Source organism: Lissotriton vulgaris, chromosome 6, assembly GCF_964263255.1.
Source record: "Lissotriton vulgaris chromosome 6, aLisVul1.2, whole genome shotgun sequence".
Classification (NCBI taxonomy): Eukaryota; Metazoa; Chordata; class Amphibia; order Caudata; family Salamandridae; genus Lissotriton; species Lissotriton vulgaris.
This window is the reverse complement of record NC_141694.1, coordinates 1883453734-1883471033: the sequence shown is the minus strand read 5'-3', so window position 1 is coordinate 1883471033 and position 17300 is coordinate 1883453734. Positions and strand designations below refer to the sequence as shown.

General features: G+C 48.4%; 1 protein-coding gene across 7 annotated transcripts in view; it reads left to right on the top strand.

Moving 5' to 3' along the window:
• Window positions 1-17300, top strand: part of LOC147709768 (uncharacterized) — a 353428-nt gene that overhangs the window by 138759 nt on the left and 197369 nt on the right. The window lies entirely within an intron of this gene.

Here is a 17300-nt window from a genome sequence, read left to right as displayed (position 1 = left end):
TAGGCCATAGGTGCCAAGGGTACCATTTACCAGGGACTTACAGGGGGCTGAAGTTGCCAATGTTGGATCAGTTTTAGGGAAGAAGCACTGTCACAGGGAACCTGGTTGTCAGGGACCCTGTGCACTACAATCAAAACCACACCATTTTCCGGACAAAAAGTGGGGGCTAACCATGTCAAATGAGGCACTTTCTCACACCTATTGACTGGAAGGAGGACTAAAAGAAAGCTGACCTCCTGCACCGAAGGACCAGCAAAGAGGCTGCAGCGATGAGGACCGCATCTGGTGTCTTGCAATGGAAGGGACTGTGCTTGACTGTATTTGTGAGACTCTTAAATATTTTGTTAGACAAAAGGTCAAGTGGTGAGCCTCATGGTTCGGTGTTAGCATTTAGACTTTCAGTACTAAAATCAAAGAAATTGTTTAAACCATTCAGTGTGTCTTACAAATAGGAAGAGCGTTTCTGTGATCAATGCGTCTGTCGTCCAGTATTCTGGATTGCTGGCCACTGCTGTTGCTGGTCTTGCTTTAAAAATAAAATCTATAACCACCTTCAGTTTACCACAAGAGTAGTTCAGAAGTTCATATTTAGGAGAAGTGAGTTCTAATAGAGAAGTAAAAACACCTGACGAAATGCATGGGGTTGAAACAGCTTTAATAATGGGTGTATATATCCTTGTTGTTTCTGCTGGGAAAACCTTGTGACAGGGCATTGATGGAAATAAATGTTACTTGTTCTCAGACGATTCAAGCATTCCTTTTTTTTTTTCATTTCATAAGGCTTTATTCGGAACAAAAAAATGAAATGTCCATAAAAGCACATAAAATTTCAAACATTCATTTTGCTTCCACAGGTTGTGCTGGCAATTCCTGGTCTGTTTGTGACAGGTGCATAAGGGGATGGGGGTCATTTTCTTGCCGCACATTGCCTTCTCAAGCAGGGGACAGCTTATCAGGATCATAAGAGGATGACTGGAAGTTGAATCGAAAGACCAGCATATGGTACTGCAACAAGCAGGGTGTAGCTGGATCTTGCGGTGGCAGAAACAGCAGAACATCGTCCTGGTCGTCTACCGCCTGATGGGGTCTCTAAATGCCACAGTGGACTTACTTCATAGAGCATAATTGCTTTATGTAGACCTTTTATATATTTCATGTCCAGTGTGTTTCATTGTATTTAAGCAATTGCATTGAAGAACGTCTGCCCTGAATGAGATTCATATACAGATGGAAAGAAGCTATGCACTAGTAACATTTTCATGTTTATTTGGAACTAATGAAGATGGTATTAAGTGAAATTAAAGACAATTGTTTGTGACTGTTGGATTTGGCCATTTGTGGCTAAAGTTCCTTAAACTTGTTGTCTTCCTCCTAGACCTTTTTCTGACATTATGTTTCAGACTTAGATGCTTTGGGCACTTTGCCACTGTTGATCAGTGTCAAAGTGCACGTGCTCCCTGTATAAAGTGTTATGGTAATTGGTTGTCCATAATTGGTATGTTTGCCTTACAAATAAAGTCCATAGTAAAGTGCACTATGTGTGCCAGGGCTGGTATTGCAAATGCTATTAGTGGGCCTGCAGCACCAATTTTGCCCCCGACACAGGTAGTCCTAAAGAGAGAACTCCGGCTTGCCACTGCAGTGCCTGTGCGCAGTTTGGTAAATGTCATGTTGTCCTGACAAGTGAACCCACTTGCCAGGCCTTACCGTTCCCTTTCCATGCTCCTCAGACACCCCTATAGTAGGCCGAAGGTAGGACATCTATTGAGGTGTGTACCATGTCCTAACAGTGAAATAATCTCCATTTCGTTTTTCACTGTTGCAAGGCCATCTTGCCCATAGGACAGAATGGGGAAGGCTGTGTAATGTTTCCAGCCTAGCTTCCCATAAGCTTAAGATGCAGAGGTGAAGTTTAGTGTGCCTGAACTCAGTTTATTAACACATCTTTTTGTGAAGGTGGTTTTTGAATTTTGTGTTTAGAAACCACGCTTTTAGAAGTGGTTGTTTTGTTTGTTCTAACAATTATGTGTGTGTAACGTGGGCAAGAAGCAGACCAGGACAAGATAGGGTGCTCTTTTAACAGAGTACCGTTTATTGGGACTCTAAAACAAGGGGTGTTGCCCCAGAGACTTCTGGGGAAGTCTTTACTTGGTCCTTTGGTACAAGGGATTATGGGAGTAGTAGTCCGGTTCCTTCCAGGGTTTCTCGGGACGATTTCGTGCTTTGTGGTAGTCCCTTCCGGCACTAGACTCGGTGATGCACCGCAGGGTGTTGCGCCGGACCACAGGGAAAAAAAAGAAAACAAGAAAAGAAACGTCAGGAAGGGGTTTCTCTTTCCTCTCTCTTTCGCAGGTATGGGGGGGGGGGGGAAGTGTGGGAAAAGTCACCACCGTCACAAGTGTATCAGCGCTCTTGCGGCAATTAGCGGCTTTAGGTTTTCTCACAAGTACCGCCCCCAGCCTTCCCTTCAACTCGGGTCCCTCCCGGAGTTAGCCCGAGACGCCCCTGTACCTTGTTGAGCCACGACCCTTCTCCTGGGCTGTGGCTGGCTTCAGCGTGGTGCCAGCTAGGGTCTGGCTGCCCTTCTCTTCGCTCGTCCGTTCTCTCCTCCCGCGGTGCAGACTCTTCGGTGCTGGCTTGTTCCGGGTTCTTCTGTAGTAGGGGATCTCTGTGTATAGTCATAATCTAGTGAATAGTCCCGCCCATGTGCGTGGACCCCGGCAATCAAAAATAATCTCTTAAATTGTCAAAACATGCAGAAACTGCAAAGACACTTAAGAGAGAATTTAAAGACAAATAATGCAGCCTATATCCACAGGCTACACTGTCCAGTACTTCAACTAGAAATTCCACCAAATAACACCACATATAATACAGCCAGCCCAGTTTCTACCATAGAGAAACTTGCCTCCACCATTAAAAGACTCTGGAATGATGAAGAGGAAGGCATGGACAGACAAGCCCCATAGGCTGCCCTTATGTGGCTTAAATAGGATACTGTGCCTTTAAGAGAGCCTTCTAGAACTTTCTCCCAGTATCCCAGAATGCATAGCAGGTCCCTCTACTTTCAGTTCTTTTTTCCGGCTCCTGCTAACAGGACCCTGGCATTGAGCTCTCCCTTGTTTCAAGGGTTTATTGGATATTTTGACACTTTTGTGGTTTTAAAAGTGCTTCAGTTTACATTCTTGGTGTTCTCTTTCTCTTTTGTTTGCTGGTTCAGGCGTTTTAGGGCTCTAAAATGCCTGGTCTTTTTGATAAGTGTCCAGCATGTGGGAGGAAGAAGGCCAAGAGGGATCCCCACGACGTCTGCATCGTCTCCCTCCCTGAAGATCATGTCCCTGAGGACTGTGTCATCTGCCAGCAGTTTACTGCATGGACTCTGAGGGACAGGATGAAGATTAGGCTTTCTGGCCTTGAGGAGAGGCGTCTGCAGGGTGCAGGTGGGTCTGGGCAGGCTGGGAAGGTTCCCTCTGCCTCTGCTGAGGCCTCTGGGGGGCTCCCCAGAGGCAGGAAGTCCAGAAAACAGTCCCGGTCTCCGTCGACGTCGATTGCATTGACGACGACGTCGAGAGGGATGACGGCGGTGTGTTCCCCTTCTCCCCGGGGCTCCGGGTCGAGACGGCGTGACGGCTCGACGTCGAAGGGCCTGGAGAGGTCGCCGTCAAAGCCACCGTCGCCGTCATCGTCGACGTCAAGGTCTTCCTATAGACGTCAAGGTCTTCCTATAGACGTCGAAGACGAAGTGACGAGCATCGGCGCTCGCCGTCGAGGCGACACCGCCGATCGCCGTCGAAGCACCGGTCGACGTCGAGGGCATCGATACGGAGGAATCGACGCTCGTCGTCGAGGACGGAACGTTCGACGTCGCGGAGGCGGCGTACGACGTCACGGAGGAAGAGGTCGACGTCGCGGGGACGGCGTTCGACGTCGAGGAAGAGGAGGTCGACGTCGAGGTAAAGAAGGTCGACGTCGCGGAGGCGGCGTACGACGCCGGAGTCGCGGAGGCGACGTTCAACGCCGGAAAAGCGACGCTCAGCGTCGAGAAGGAAGAGGTCGGTGTCTAGGAGTCGTTCTGCCTCTCCAAAACGGCGCAAGAGGGATTCTGGTCCCAAAAGTCCGACTGTTTCTAGTGGAGGACGCAAGAGGAAGCAATCACCTGCTGATGGGGCTGGATCCCAGCCCCCTTCGCCTAAGGGGTCACCGGGCTCGGTGTACTCCGAGGTGTACACGCCATCTCGGCCCAGGTCGCCACCTCCACCTGTACCTAAGGAGGATCCCCCCCAACCCTCCACTTCCATCAGACGATCCACCGCCACCAGTTCCTCCACATGGGCACGCCCCTCGGCCGGTGGTTCCTCCGCCGAGGTCCACTTCGCTGCCTTCTTTGCCTGTACCTCCTAAGGGGACCCCAAAACCTAAACCCCGAGAGTAACCAAGGAAGACCCCACCACGGAAACCGGTGGAGCGGCCACGGGCTGGCAGGTCTCGCTCTCGCTCTGGGAGGAGGGAGAGATCGCGACACAGATCGTCCACGCGGTGGAGACGCCGCCATAGGAGGCGCGAATCTCGTTCTCGCACAAGGTCCTCTGGTACCAGGGACTATTCTCCGACCTTGTCAAAGTCACCAGACACGAGGGTGTCCCCGATTGATGACCTGGTGGCGTTCCATGATGTCCTCTTAAGGGGCGCTGCGAAGTTGGGCATATCTCTGACGGTGCCTACTCCTAAAACTTCAGTCATCTTTGAGAAATTGCATCAAAGACACCTGTCTCGTCCACTCCTGCCTCTGGTGCCGGGCCTGGAGGAACCGGCTATGGCCCTTTTTCTCACCCCTGCGGTGACGAAGGCGGCTCCATCGAGGTTGCTGAAGAAGTACCGGGCTCCTGATTCGGACCCGGCCTTTTTGAGGGCGGAACCCCCTCCGGACTCTGTAATTGTGACGGCGGCCCGCAAACAACATGCCACCACCCCGTCATCCACGGTTCCCCCGGATAAGGAAACCAGATGGATGGATTCGGCAGGGAGGAAAGTGTGTGGAACATCGGCTACCTCCATGAAGGCTGCGAGTGCCACGGCGCTGTTGGGACGCTACGACCGCGCCCTCTGGGACTCCCTCCAGCAGTTTGCGGAACTCTTAACTTGCGAGAAGCGCGAAGACTTCCAAGAAGTGCTGAATGAAGGGATGCTGGTGGCCAACCAGATTATCAGCGCGGCAGCGGACTCTTCCCTGTTGGCAGCTCATGGGTTTTGCCACGGGGTGAACCAACGACATCACGCCTGGCTCCGTCTTACGTCCCTGAAACCGAACGCACAGCAGAGGGTAGCCAACCTGCCATTCTCCGGCGAGACCCTCTTCGGGAAGCATGCGGACGACGAGATGGCCTGCATGAAGGCGGAGGCCGAAACGCTCACTGCTGTGGGCCTGGAGAAGCCTAAGGACACGAAGAAGTCGTACCGCCCGTTCCAACGGCGGTTCGGTGGGCAAGGCAGAGGACGTGGCCAGGCTTCGGGACAGTCGCAACAACAACAGTTCCATAAGCCATTCCAGAAGCGCCAGAAGGGCCGAGGAGGACAGCAGTCGGCTCTGGTGCCCAAGGGCCAGGCTAGTTCTAGGCTCTAGGAACCTACTTCCCCCGGATCTGTTACCCACTCCGGTAGGGGGAAGCATTCAATTTTTTCTGGCAGAGTGGAGAAAAATTACTCAGGACACGTGGGTGCTGAATATTGTTTGCAATGGATACAGTCTTCGGTTCACGAGCCCTCCTCCGGCGATTCCTCCGGTCAGCTCACAGTTTCAGCTGCGCGAGCTCCAGGCGGAGGCCGATATCCTGTTGAGGAAAAGGGCGATAGAAGACGTGCCTCTGTCCCAGAGAGGAAGAGGCCTGTACTCCCGGTTCTTCCTGGTTCGCAAGAAGGACAAGAACGAGTTCAGGCCCATTCTGGACTTGTGACAGGCAAACAAATGGATTAGCAGGGAAAAGTTTTGCATGCTGTCGTTGCACCAGATTTACCCTCAGTTGCAACAAGGAGACTGGCTGTGTGCCATAGACCTACAGGATGCTTACTTCCATGTGCCCATTGCACACAAACACAGAAAGTTCCTGCGGCACCAATCACTATCAATACACAGTACTCCCATTCGGACTGAAGTCTGCGCCGAGAAAATTCTCGAAGTGCATGGCGGTGGTAGCAGCACACCTACGGAAGAACAAGGTGTTTGTCTACCCGTACCTGGACGATTGGTTGATCAAGGCATCCTCCTTCTCGGAAGCGCGAGCACACTTCCAGAAGACGTGCGTTCTCTTGAACAAGCTGGGGTTGCACATCAACATGGCCAAGTCTGTCCCGACTCCGGTCCAATGCATACAGTACTTGGGAGCCTCCATCGATACGCTGTCAGCAAGCGTGTCTTCTTCGGAAGAGCGACGATTATCTCTCCTTCGGAAGGCTCAGGCTCTTATGACAACTCCATCTACGACAGTGAGGACGGTGTCTTCTCTACTGGGATCGATGGCCTCTTGTATCTTCCTGACGCCTCACGCACGCTGCTCATGAGACCGCTGCAGGAGTGCTTGGAAGGCCAGTGGGATCAGAGGACAGGGTCTTGGGACGACAAGATGCGACTGTCTCTGCATGTTCTTCAGTCTCTGAAGTGGTGGTGTTCGGCGGAGAATCTCCTGAGAGGGGTTCCCTTCCACAAGGACATTCCCTCGCAGACTGTCGTGACGGATGCTTCTCTCCTGGGATGGGGAGCTCATTCCGGGAACCTACAGATTCAAGGAACGTGGTCACCGATGGAGGCCACGTATCATATCAATTTCCTGGAACTCAGGGCTGTTCACTTGGCACTGAAGGCCTTTCTTCCGTCCTTCCAAACAAACTCTCTGCTTGTACAGACGGACAATACTACCACGATGTACTACCTCAACAAGCAGGGGGGCTCGAGATCACGCACTCTGTCTCAGGAGGCGCAGGCGATCTGGCACTGGCTCCTAGCCAGAGGACTGACGATAACGGCTACTCATCTGCCAGTTGTGCAGAATGTTCAGGCAGACGCACTGAGCAGGCTGGTTCAGGAAAACCACGAATGGGTCATAAACGACAAAGTACTAGGAGAAGTCTTCGCAAGGTGGGGAACTCCAGATGTAGATTTGTTCGCCACCGCCGAAAACAGCAAGTGCAGAGACTTCGCCTCCAAGTACTACCAGCAAGGGACGCTGGGGAATGCGTTATGGATCAACTGGACGAACAGCTTTCTGTACGCCTTTCCTCCCATTCCCCTGATTCCGGCGGTGCTCATCAAGCTGGCCCGGTCCAGGGCTCGGATGATACTCATTGCCCCGGAGTGGCCCAGGCAGTGGTGGTTCACGGACCTACTTCACTGGTCTCTCCTTCCTCACATTCGGTTGCCGTGCAGGCCGGACCTTCTCACGAAGTTCGGGGGACGGATGTTACACCCCAACCTCTCGTCTTTGAGTTTGGCGGCATGGCTCCTGAGATAGTGCAATATGGCCATCTGAATCCGCCTGAGGATTGCATGGACATACTGAAGGAGTCTAAGAGGCCTTCCACTCGTACTTCATATGCTTACAAGTGGAAGAGGTTTTGTATCTGGTGCCAGTCTAAGAACCATGACCCTACGACCTGTAAGGAAGATGTCATCCTTCCTTACCTTTTACATTTGGCGCAGTCTGGCCTTAATGTTCATTCCATTAAGGTTCATCTTGCTGCATTGACTGCCTACAGGAAATGCCTTTCACAGACTTCCTTTTTCCAGATCCCTGTGATCAAAGATTTTCTGGAAGGATTGAAGAAAGTATTCCCTCCTGTCAGGCTTCCTTCGCCTTCATGGGAATTGAATGTGGTGCTGTCCAGATTGATGAAGGAACCTTTTGAACCTATTCATAAGGCTTCGTTGCAGCACCTGTCCTGGAAGGCGGCGTTCCTCGTGGCCATTACATCGGCCCGCAGGGTGAGTGAAATTCAGGCGTTGTGTTGTACTGAACCTTATACTGTATTTCATGCTGATAAGGTTATGCGTACTCGCCCTAAATTTCTCCCCAAGGTTATTTCTGATTTTCATGTCAACCAGACCATAACTTTGCCTACGTTTTTTCAGAACCCTTCGTCCCCAGCGGAGAGGTCTCTCCATTCCCTGGATGTTAGGAGGGTGTTGAAATTTTATCTGGATAAAACCAAAGATATTCGTAGGTCTGACCAGTTGTTTATTAATTATGGATCAGTCAGGACGGGTCTTGCTACCTCTAAGCAGTCCATCTCTAGGTGGATTGTGTCCTGCATACAATTGTGTTACCAAAAGGCTAATAAGACCTTAGGAGGTAAGCCTAAGGCTCATTCCACCAGGGGCAAAGCTGCCACGACGGCTCTGCTCCGTAACGTGCCGATTGCTGAAATCTGCAAGGCAGCCACTTGGAAGTCGGTTCATACCTTTGCTAAGCATTACTGCCTGGACACTGACGCCAGGGCAGACGCTCAGGTTGGGCAGGCTTCGCTGCGGAACTTGTTCGCACAGTAGTGGCGTTCTTTTCTTTCTCCACCGCCGCTTTGGTGTGTTGGGATGGGCTTGCCATTCTATTCACTAGATTATGACTATACACAGAGATCCCCTACTACAGAAGGAGTAGTTTCTGTCCTGTAACTCCAGTTCTGTAGTAGGGGTATCTCTGTTATAGTCATAAGCGCCCGCCCTCCTCCCCGGTGGAGATGAATATTCATGTAAGTAATGCTACAGGTCTGGCGCGCTACGCCTGTCAAAAAGAACTGAAAGTAGAGGGACCTGCTATGCATTCTGGGATACTGGGAGAAAGTTCTAGAAGGCTCTCTTAAAGGCACAGTATCCTATTTAAGCCACATAAGGGCAGCCTATGGGGCTTGTCTGTCCATGCCTTCCTCTCTATCATTCCAGAGTCTTTTAATGGTGGAGGCAAGTTTCTCTATGGTAGAAACTGAGCTGGCTGTATTATATGTGGTGTTATTTGGTGGAATTTCTAGTTGAAGTACTGGACAGTGTAGCCTGTGGATATAGGCTGCATTATTTGTCTTTACATTCTCTCTTAAGTGTCTTTGCAGTTTCTGCATGTTTTGACAATTTAAGAGATTATTTTTGATTGCCGGGGTCCACGCACATGGGCGGGACTATTCACTAGATTATGACTATAACAGAGATACCCCTACTACAGAACTGGAGTTACAGGACATAAACTACTCCTTCTTCTATGCGTTGTTCCACGGCAGCACTTCAAAGGTAGTCACCAGCGCCTGCTTCTCCCAAGCGGGTCCTAACGAACGGCTGTCCTCTTCAGCGTCTTCCTTTTTCAGCACGCCTGAACCACGTGACCCCGTCAGCTGATCGGCCCAGGCATGTGAATTAAAGGGGCCGTACTTCCCTGGGTCGTTCTGTAAACCTAGAATGGGAGAACAGTGAGGGGAAAAGTGCTCCGATTGTGCGTCCATAGAGTCAGAGTCCTCACAGTGTGTCTGCCTGGTTGTGGATTGACTGTCTGAATTTGAATGTGACGGGACCTGGGAAATGTCTTGACTGGGGGGAGGAGTAGGTGAGACATCAACAGGCTGACCTGCATCTGGATTGTAGGGGGAGGAGTAGGCCCCTGGATATGAAGAGGCCTGGCTGCTGCCATAAAAGAAGGGCTCCACCTTCTCCTGAGTGATTGAGGAACCAAACCCCCACTATCCAAGGAAGAAGGTGTCACTGGCAGGGAGACATCCAGAACTGGTTTGGACAGAGGTCAGTGCCCCTGAATACAAAGTCTTCAAAGACATTTATTTAGGGGTATGACTATGAGAGCTGAAACCCCTGAACGTTGGACTGATCAAGACTGAAAAGGATTGAAACTACTTTGTGGTCAAGCGTAACGTCTGCCGAGGAAGAACAGCTGAAGAGAAGGATTGACCCTTGCTGTGTGTTCTGGGGCTGGCCTGCAGTTTGATGTTTTACCTGAGGAGAGGCTAAGGGACTTTGCTGTGTACCCCTGCTTGAAAGGACTTTGCTGTGTGCTGTGTCCTGAAGTAACTTGTCCCCAAGGTCCAGAGGAGAGCTGGTTCCCTGTTGTGGAAGCTCAGTAACATCAAAGTTTCCAAGTGTGTCTCAGCGATGCTGTGCGTGTGTCGTTTTTGAAGCCTGAGACCATCGTAAACATTGCCCCGGGACTGTGGCCTAAAACCAAACTGATCAAGATCGCCGGCCCGAGCCGCAACGTGCTGAAGGATTTCGTAAAGTTAAGAAAGTCGTGAGGTAATTATGATCGTTGTTCACAATAGGAATCTGTCCAAGATCGTCAGCAACGGAGAAGGCAGCGCCGTAACCTGTCTGGCTACAGCATCGCCTTGCATCTGAGTTGTCGATATCGGGGGCGCCCAGTGGGACACCTGATCGACGGGGAGAGCGCGAGAGCGCGAGGCAGCGCATCTCCCAGGTAAGGATTGGACTCTAGTCGGCAGGTGTGTGTCCTGGGGAGGCATGCACGAGGAGTACGGTGGTGCTCCAGTCTCTCTCCCGCTGCATCTCGTTGGACTCGAGTGGCCCAGATCTGCCGGCAGTACTGGGTTCATCCTCGGAAGTTCAGGACAGTTGTCTGTGGTTGGGGCCTACTGATGCCTGCGCTAATTGCATCTATAGGCCTGGTGTTATACTTGCATCACAAACTGCCTGATTACTTGCATTGAGGATTGAAATATTCACGCATTACGAACTGCCGTATTACTTGCATTATGGAGTGCGTTATACTTGCATTACGACCGGCCTGATTATGTACATTGACGATTGAATTATTCTCACATTACGAACTGCCTTATTACTTGCATTAAGGAGTGTGTTTTGCTTGTATTACGAAGTGCCTGATTGCATGCATTGAGGATTGAATTATTCTTGCATTAGGAACTGCCTGATTACGTGCAATGACGATTATATTCTTGCATTAGGAACTGCGTGATTACTTGAATTGAGGATTGCATTATTCTTGCATTAAGAACTGCATTGGTCTGATAATACGAACTGCATTACAAACTGCATAGCATTGCATTAGAACTGCATTTGAACATCGTGAACTGATTATTAATACCGCAAGAACCTACAAGTGTTGGCCTAATAACCATCGAAGTGAACTATTACGAATACGCATATGTTGGATTTTTATCTTGTGGTCTCACCGTATTTTTCTTCTTGATAAAGATACCGCTATTTTCAGCATAAAGCCCTTCACCAGCACACCCCAGTGTATCTTGCAGACAAACTCCACAAAGAGGGCTGCTCGAGAGAAATGAGGAGCTCTAATACTCTTATGCTAGTCCCTCCCTTGTTAAAAAAGAAATCTACACAAATGCATTCTTTCACTGGAAATGCACCTACTATCTGGAATTCACTCTCTAAAGACCTACGCTGCAACCCCTCCTACCTCCGCTTCAAAAAAGACCTTCTCAACAAGCGCTCTGATTCCCTTGGGTCTAGCCAGCGCTATATAAAACCTTTTAAATGAATAAATAAATACATCTGTGTGGTATCCATTTGTGGTGTTATCACTGTCACTAGGGGTGTGGGTGCAAATACTTTACACATTACTTTGAAGATAAGCCTGGCTGTTTGTGCCAAGCTACCAGGGGTGAGCAGGGGTTATCAAAGAGGGTGTCTCTCCTTTCCCTAACTAGAAGCAAGGGTCCCTATTTGGACTAAGGCAACTGCCTCAGCCAAGTAGAGACCCCCAGTTCTAACAGTGATCATTTTAGAAATGTGACCTATAGTGTATGAGGTTTGTGATCTTAAGTTGCCTCCTGACGGCATATGTGTGTTGGAAAAACATGACATTCGTGTGGTATCACAGAAATGGGAAAATATATGTTCAAGGCATATGAGCTGCAGATGGTACATTATGAATAGATCGCCATCTGGTGTTCGGCTCGGATGATTGCACTTGTTTTTCTCTTGGAGAAGTCTTTTGTAGTCACGAGGCTGGTGACTCCTCCCTTGGATGATAGTGCGCATCGGCATCGGCTCCATCCTTAGATTGTTTTTTTCCGCCATCAGGTTTGGATGAAGATCGAAGCGCTCCGGATCGACTTTGAGAATAAGTTATATTTCGGCGTGTATTCCCTTTCCAATTTGACGGTATTGTTTATCGAGCGCGAGTTCATTCCCATTTCGACGTCGAAGATTTCTAACTCTACATCTACGGGACCGGGAGGCCTATTTTGACGTAGTCCAGTCTGGAGTCCATGGAAAGGACTCCATTCAAGAAATGTCCAACGTGTGGTGCTAAATTCCCACACAATACCCTATACGAGGTGTGCAACCACTGTTTGTCACCTGACCACGAATCCAGGGATTGTGAAACCTGTGCGGCTTTCTCCTCCAAGTCGACGATTAGAAACCGTCGAGCCCGAGATGTCGAGGATGGAGTCAGATGCAATTCCAGAACTGTTCGAGGTCGAACATTCCGAGGAGGAATAAGATGAGGATGGGTCGGGGTCAGAAGCGGACGAGTCTGATGTCGAAGAAGTAGACGTTCATCAAACCGTGAGTGACGACGTCCTTTTGCCAAAAAACCGACCCCGATTGGTGTCGACCCCACCTTCGAGCTCGGTCAGACAACCGAAAAAAGTTTCCGACGCCCCGCCTTCTGGCTCGTCAACAAAACCGAAACACCCAGTCTCCACTATATCGGATCCGAGAAACGGTCGACATCGACATTGACACTGAAGCTCCATACCAAAGAGAGCTCTAAGTCGAAACATTCCATGTCGAAACCGAAACCTGCTTCGACGTCGAAGAGTCCCTCGACACCCAAAAAATCGGACTCGAGCAAACTCTCGGTGCCGAAAACACATAACACTGAGACAAAGAAGCAAAAGCACCTATCGGACCCAAAGGCTACGGTACCAACACAGGAGCAAGAGACAGATCCAAAACAAAAGACTTTGTTCATTGATCCACAAACTGGCAAGGTGGTGACAAAACCACCTACAAAGAGGAAGACTCAACCATTGGAGGGGAAAGCTCCTCCTCCTAAGAAGAGAAGACACACCCTCTTCTCCTCTTCCTCATACTCTGCCAGCTATCCCTCAACCTTTTAAACCACGCCCATCTACACCTCAAACAGATGTAGACAGTGATACAGGGGATGGGGACCTTCCTAGAGATGATAACAATACTATCCCAGAAGACACAGACGCATGGGAAGATTATGATGCAGTGACAGATAATGATAATGACCCTGACCTGTATCCGTGAAAACCCTCTCCCCTGATGATAATTCGGGTTTTGCACAACTGATTAAAAGGGCAGCAAAATACCACAAGGTAGATTTACATACGGAACCTCAGATAAAAGATTTCCTTTTAGAAACACTACCTGCTGCACAAAAATCTTCAGGGACCTTACCAATGCTTAAGGGTCTCCTCACTCACACATCAGATATATTTAAAGATCATGTGAGGGCTAGGGTGTTAAACCCAAGAATCGACAAAAAGTATAAGGCAGCCCCAAAAGACCCAGTATTTATTAAGGGCCAAATACCTCTGGACTCGTTAGTAGTCTCAAAGGCTCGTAAAAGGGCGAACTCACTAACCACAGGAGAAGCTGCTCCTCCTGACAAGGAGTCTAAGTTAATAGATGCTTCTGGCAAGAGAGTAGCATCTCAAGCAGCAAACAGCTGGCGCATAGCAAATACTCAAGCGCTACTTAAACGCTATGATAGAGCTCATTATGATGAGTTAGAGAAACTCATTACACATCTCCCTAAGGAACATAAAAAAAGGGCAGAGCAGCTGATACAAGAAGGGAAGATAATAACAAACACTTCCATTAAGTGCGCCTTAGACGCAGCAGACACTGCGGCAAGATCTATAAACACCAGTATCCTGTTAAGAAGACATGCATGGCTCAGGGTCTCAGGGTTCAAACAGGAGGTACAAACTTCTTTATTGAACCAGCCTTTTGATGGGAAAGCACTCTTCGGCTCAAGCACAGATGAGGCGTTGGAGAAAATTAAAAAGGCCACAGAAACGGCTAAGTCAATGGGAGCATTGCAACAGCCATCTCAAAGAGGTTCCTTTCGTAGGTCCACCTATAGAGGCGGATCAAAAAATACAGGCACAACCCAGCAATCAACATCTTTTACACCAACATCACCTAAAGGTAATTCTAGAGGCAGTTACAGAGGTAACAACAACAAGGGTAGAGGTCGCGGAAACAACAATAACCGCAACTATCCTACCCCAAAACAGTGACTTCATACAGCTCCCCCCAGACCATGCAACACCGGTCGGGGGACGCCTATCACAGTTCCTACCTGCCTGGGAAAACATCACATCAGACAGGTGGGTGAGACAAATTATCCAACATGGTTATTGCCTAGAACTCACTGCTACCCCACCAAACAACCCTCCCAGACAGCATCCAATGAGTCAAGATCATATGAAATTATTAAAACAGGAGGTACTATCGCTGCTACAAAAGCATGCAATAGAGGAGGTTCCACAACATCAACAAGGAACAGGAGTACACGCTCTATACTTCCTAATTCCCAAAAAAGACAGATCTCTAAGGCCTATACTAGACTTCTCAATGCATACATAGAATTCGGAACATTTCCACATGATCACGCTTCAACAGGTACTTGCTTTACTGAAGAAAGGGGACTTTCTTTCTACACTGGATCTAAAATACGCCTACTTTCATATCCCAATTCACAAAGCTCACAGAAAATACCTCCGATTTGTAATAGAAGGACGACATTATCATTTCAAGGTCCTTCCTTTTGGAGTCACAACAGCACCAATGGTGTTCACAAAATGCCTAGCAGTGGTTGCAGCACACCTAAGAAGACAGCAAATACATGTCTTCCCTTACTTAGACGACTGGCTAATAAAGGCCACGTCACAAGAAGAATGTCTCCAAAACACACAAAAGACAATTCAACTACTGCACCAGCTAGGGTTTACGGTGAACTACACAAAATCCCACCTGCAACCAAACAATGTTCAACAATATCTAGGGGCTACTATAAATACAGAAAAAGCCATAGTATACCCCAATCCAGTCAGGATTCAGACAATACTCACCCTATTTCAAAGATTTCAACCGCAACACTCACTAACAACCTGAGTGTTCATGCAGTTATTAGGGATGATGTCCTCTTGCATACTGTTAATCCCATATGCCAGACTACAAATGCGTCCGCTGCAGGAGTGTCTAGCAACACAGTGGAATCAGGCTCAAGGCCAGATTACAGATCTGGTGTTGGTAGACGACCGCACGCATTGCTCTCTGAAGTGGTGGAACACAACAAAACTTTCCAAAGGGCGGTAGTTCCTAGAACCAATTCCACAAGTGGTACTAACAGCGGATGCATCGCTCACCTGATGGGGAGCTCCTATGGAGAGATACACAGTACAAGGGAGATGGAGTGTACAGCACAAACGACTGCACATAAATCATCTAGAACTACTAGCAGTGTCTCTAGCATTAAAAGCTTTTCAAATGCATATTCTCAACAAAGCATTCCTGGTCAGAACAGACAACATGACAGCAATGTATTATATTCAAAAACAGGAGGGGACACACTCTCTCCAACTATCTAGACTAGCGCAGGAAATTTGGAGATGGGCCATTCCTCAAAACATCTATCTGTTAGGCGAACCCCTTCCAGGAGTTCAAAATCAGATAGCAGACATCTTAAGCAGAGAGTCAGAACAAATACACGAATGGGAACTGCACAACCAAATACTGCAGCCATTCTTCCAAAGATGGGGACAACCGGAGATAGATCTCTTTGCCACTCATCAGAACGCAAAATGCCAAAGCTTCGCATCCAGGTACCCACACCACCTGTCGCAGGGCAATGCATTATGGATAAATTGGTCCAACAAATTTGCATACGCTTTTCCCCCTCTCCCACTAATTCCATTAGTGGTTTGAAAACTGCAACAACATTCAATGACCATGATACTGGTAGCACCCACGTGGGCACGGCAGCCGTGGTTCACCACGCTCCTACAACTCTCACAGGTGCCACACCAAAAATTAAGAGTCTCACCCATGCATCTTACACAAAACCATGGAGAAATAATGCACCCAGATCCCAAACAACTGAACCTAGCGATCTGGCTCCTGAGGTCTTAGAATTTGGATACTTAAATATACCTCCAAACTGTATGGAAATTATTAAACAAGCAAGACGTCCCACTACCAGAGCCTGCTATGCAGCAAAGTGGAAAAAGTTTGCTGTATACTGTAACAGTAACAACATCAACCCTCTGGACACATCTACACAAAATATTATTTGCTACTTAATACACTTACAGCAATGTAACCTTGCTTACACCTCCATTAGAGTACATCTTGCAGCTATAGCAGCATACCTGCAAAACAGGCAACGTCTATCCCTGTTTAGGGTACCCGCAATTAAGTCTTTCATGGAAGGCCTCAAATGAGTTAATCCACCAAGACTACCCCCTTCTCCAGTCTGGAACCTCAACATAGTACACACCAGACTAATGGGGCCAACTGTTGAACCTATGCATAGGTGTGAAATACAATTTCTTACATGGAAGGTGGCCTTCCTTATAGCCATTACCTCCCTCAGGAAAGTGAGTGAGTTACAGGCATTAACAATACAAGAACCATTTCTACAGTTACACCAGAATGGGGTGGTTCTTAGAACAAACCCAAAGTTCTTGCCTAAAGTAATTTCCGCATTCCACATCAATCAACCAGTGGAACTACCAGTCTTTTTTCCAAAGCCACAGACGGTAGCAGAGAGGGCCCTACATACACTAGATGTCAAAAGGGCAATATTATACTACATAGAAAGAACACAAACTTTCAGAAAAACTAAGTAACTATTTGTAGTGTTTTCCCCAACACATAAAGGCAACCCTATATCTAAAGCAGGTATTGCCAGGTGGATTGTAAAATGTATACAGATATGTTACATAAAGGCAAAAAGAACACTAACAGTTCCCCCTAGAGCTCATTTTACACGCAAACTAGGGGCATCTATGGCATTCTTAGGGAACATTCCCCTAGATGACATATGCAAAGCAGCAACTTGGTCTACACTGCATACCTTCATGAAACACTACTGTGTTGACGTGCAGGCAAGACAACTAGCAAATGTGGGCCAGGCTGTATTAAAAACTTTATTTCAGACTGTTGCAACAGACACTGGTGACCACCGCTAGGGAGGTAACTGCTGTGTAATCTATTCATAATGTACCATCTGCAGCCCATATGCCTCGAACGGAATATGCTACTTACCAGTATGCAT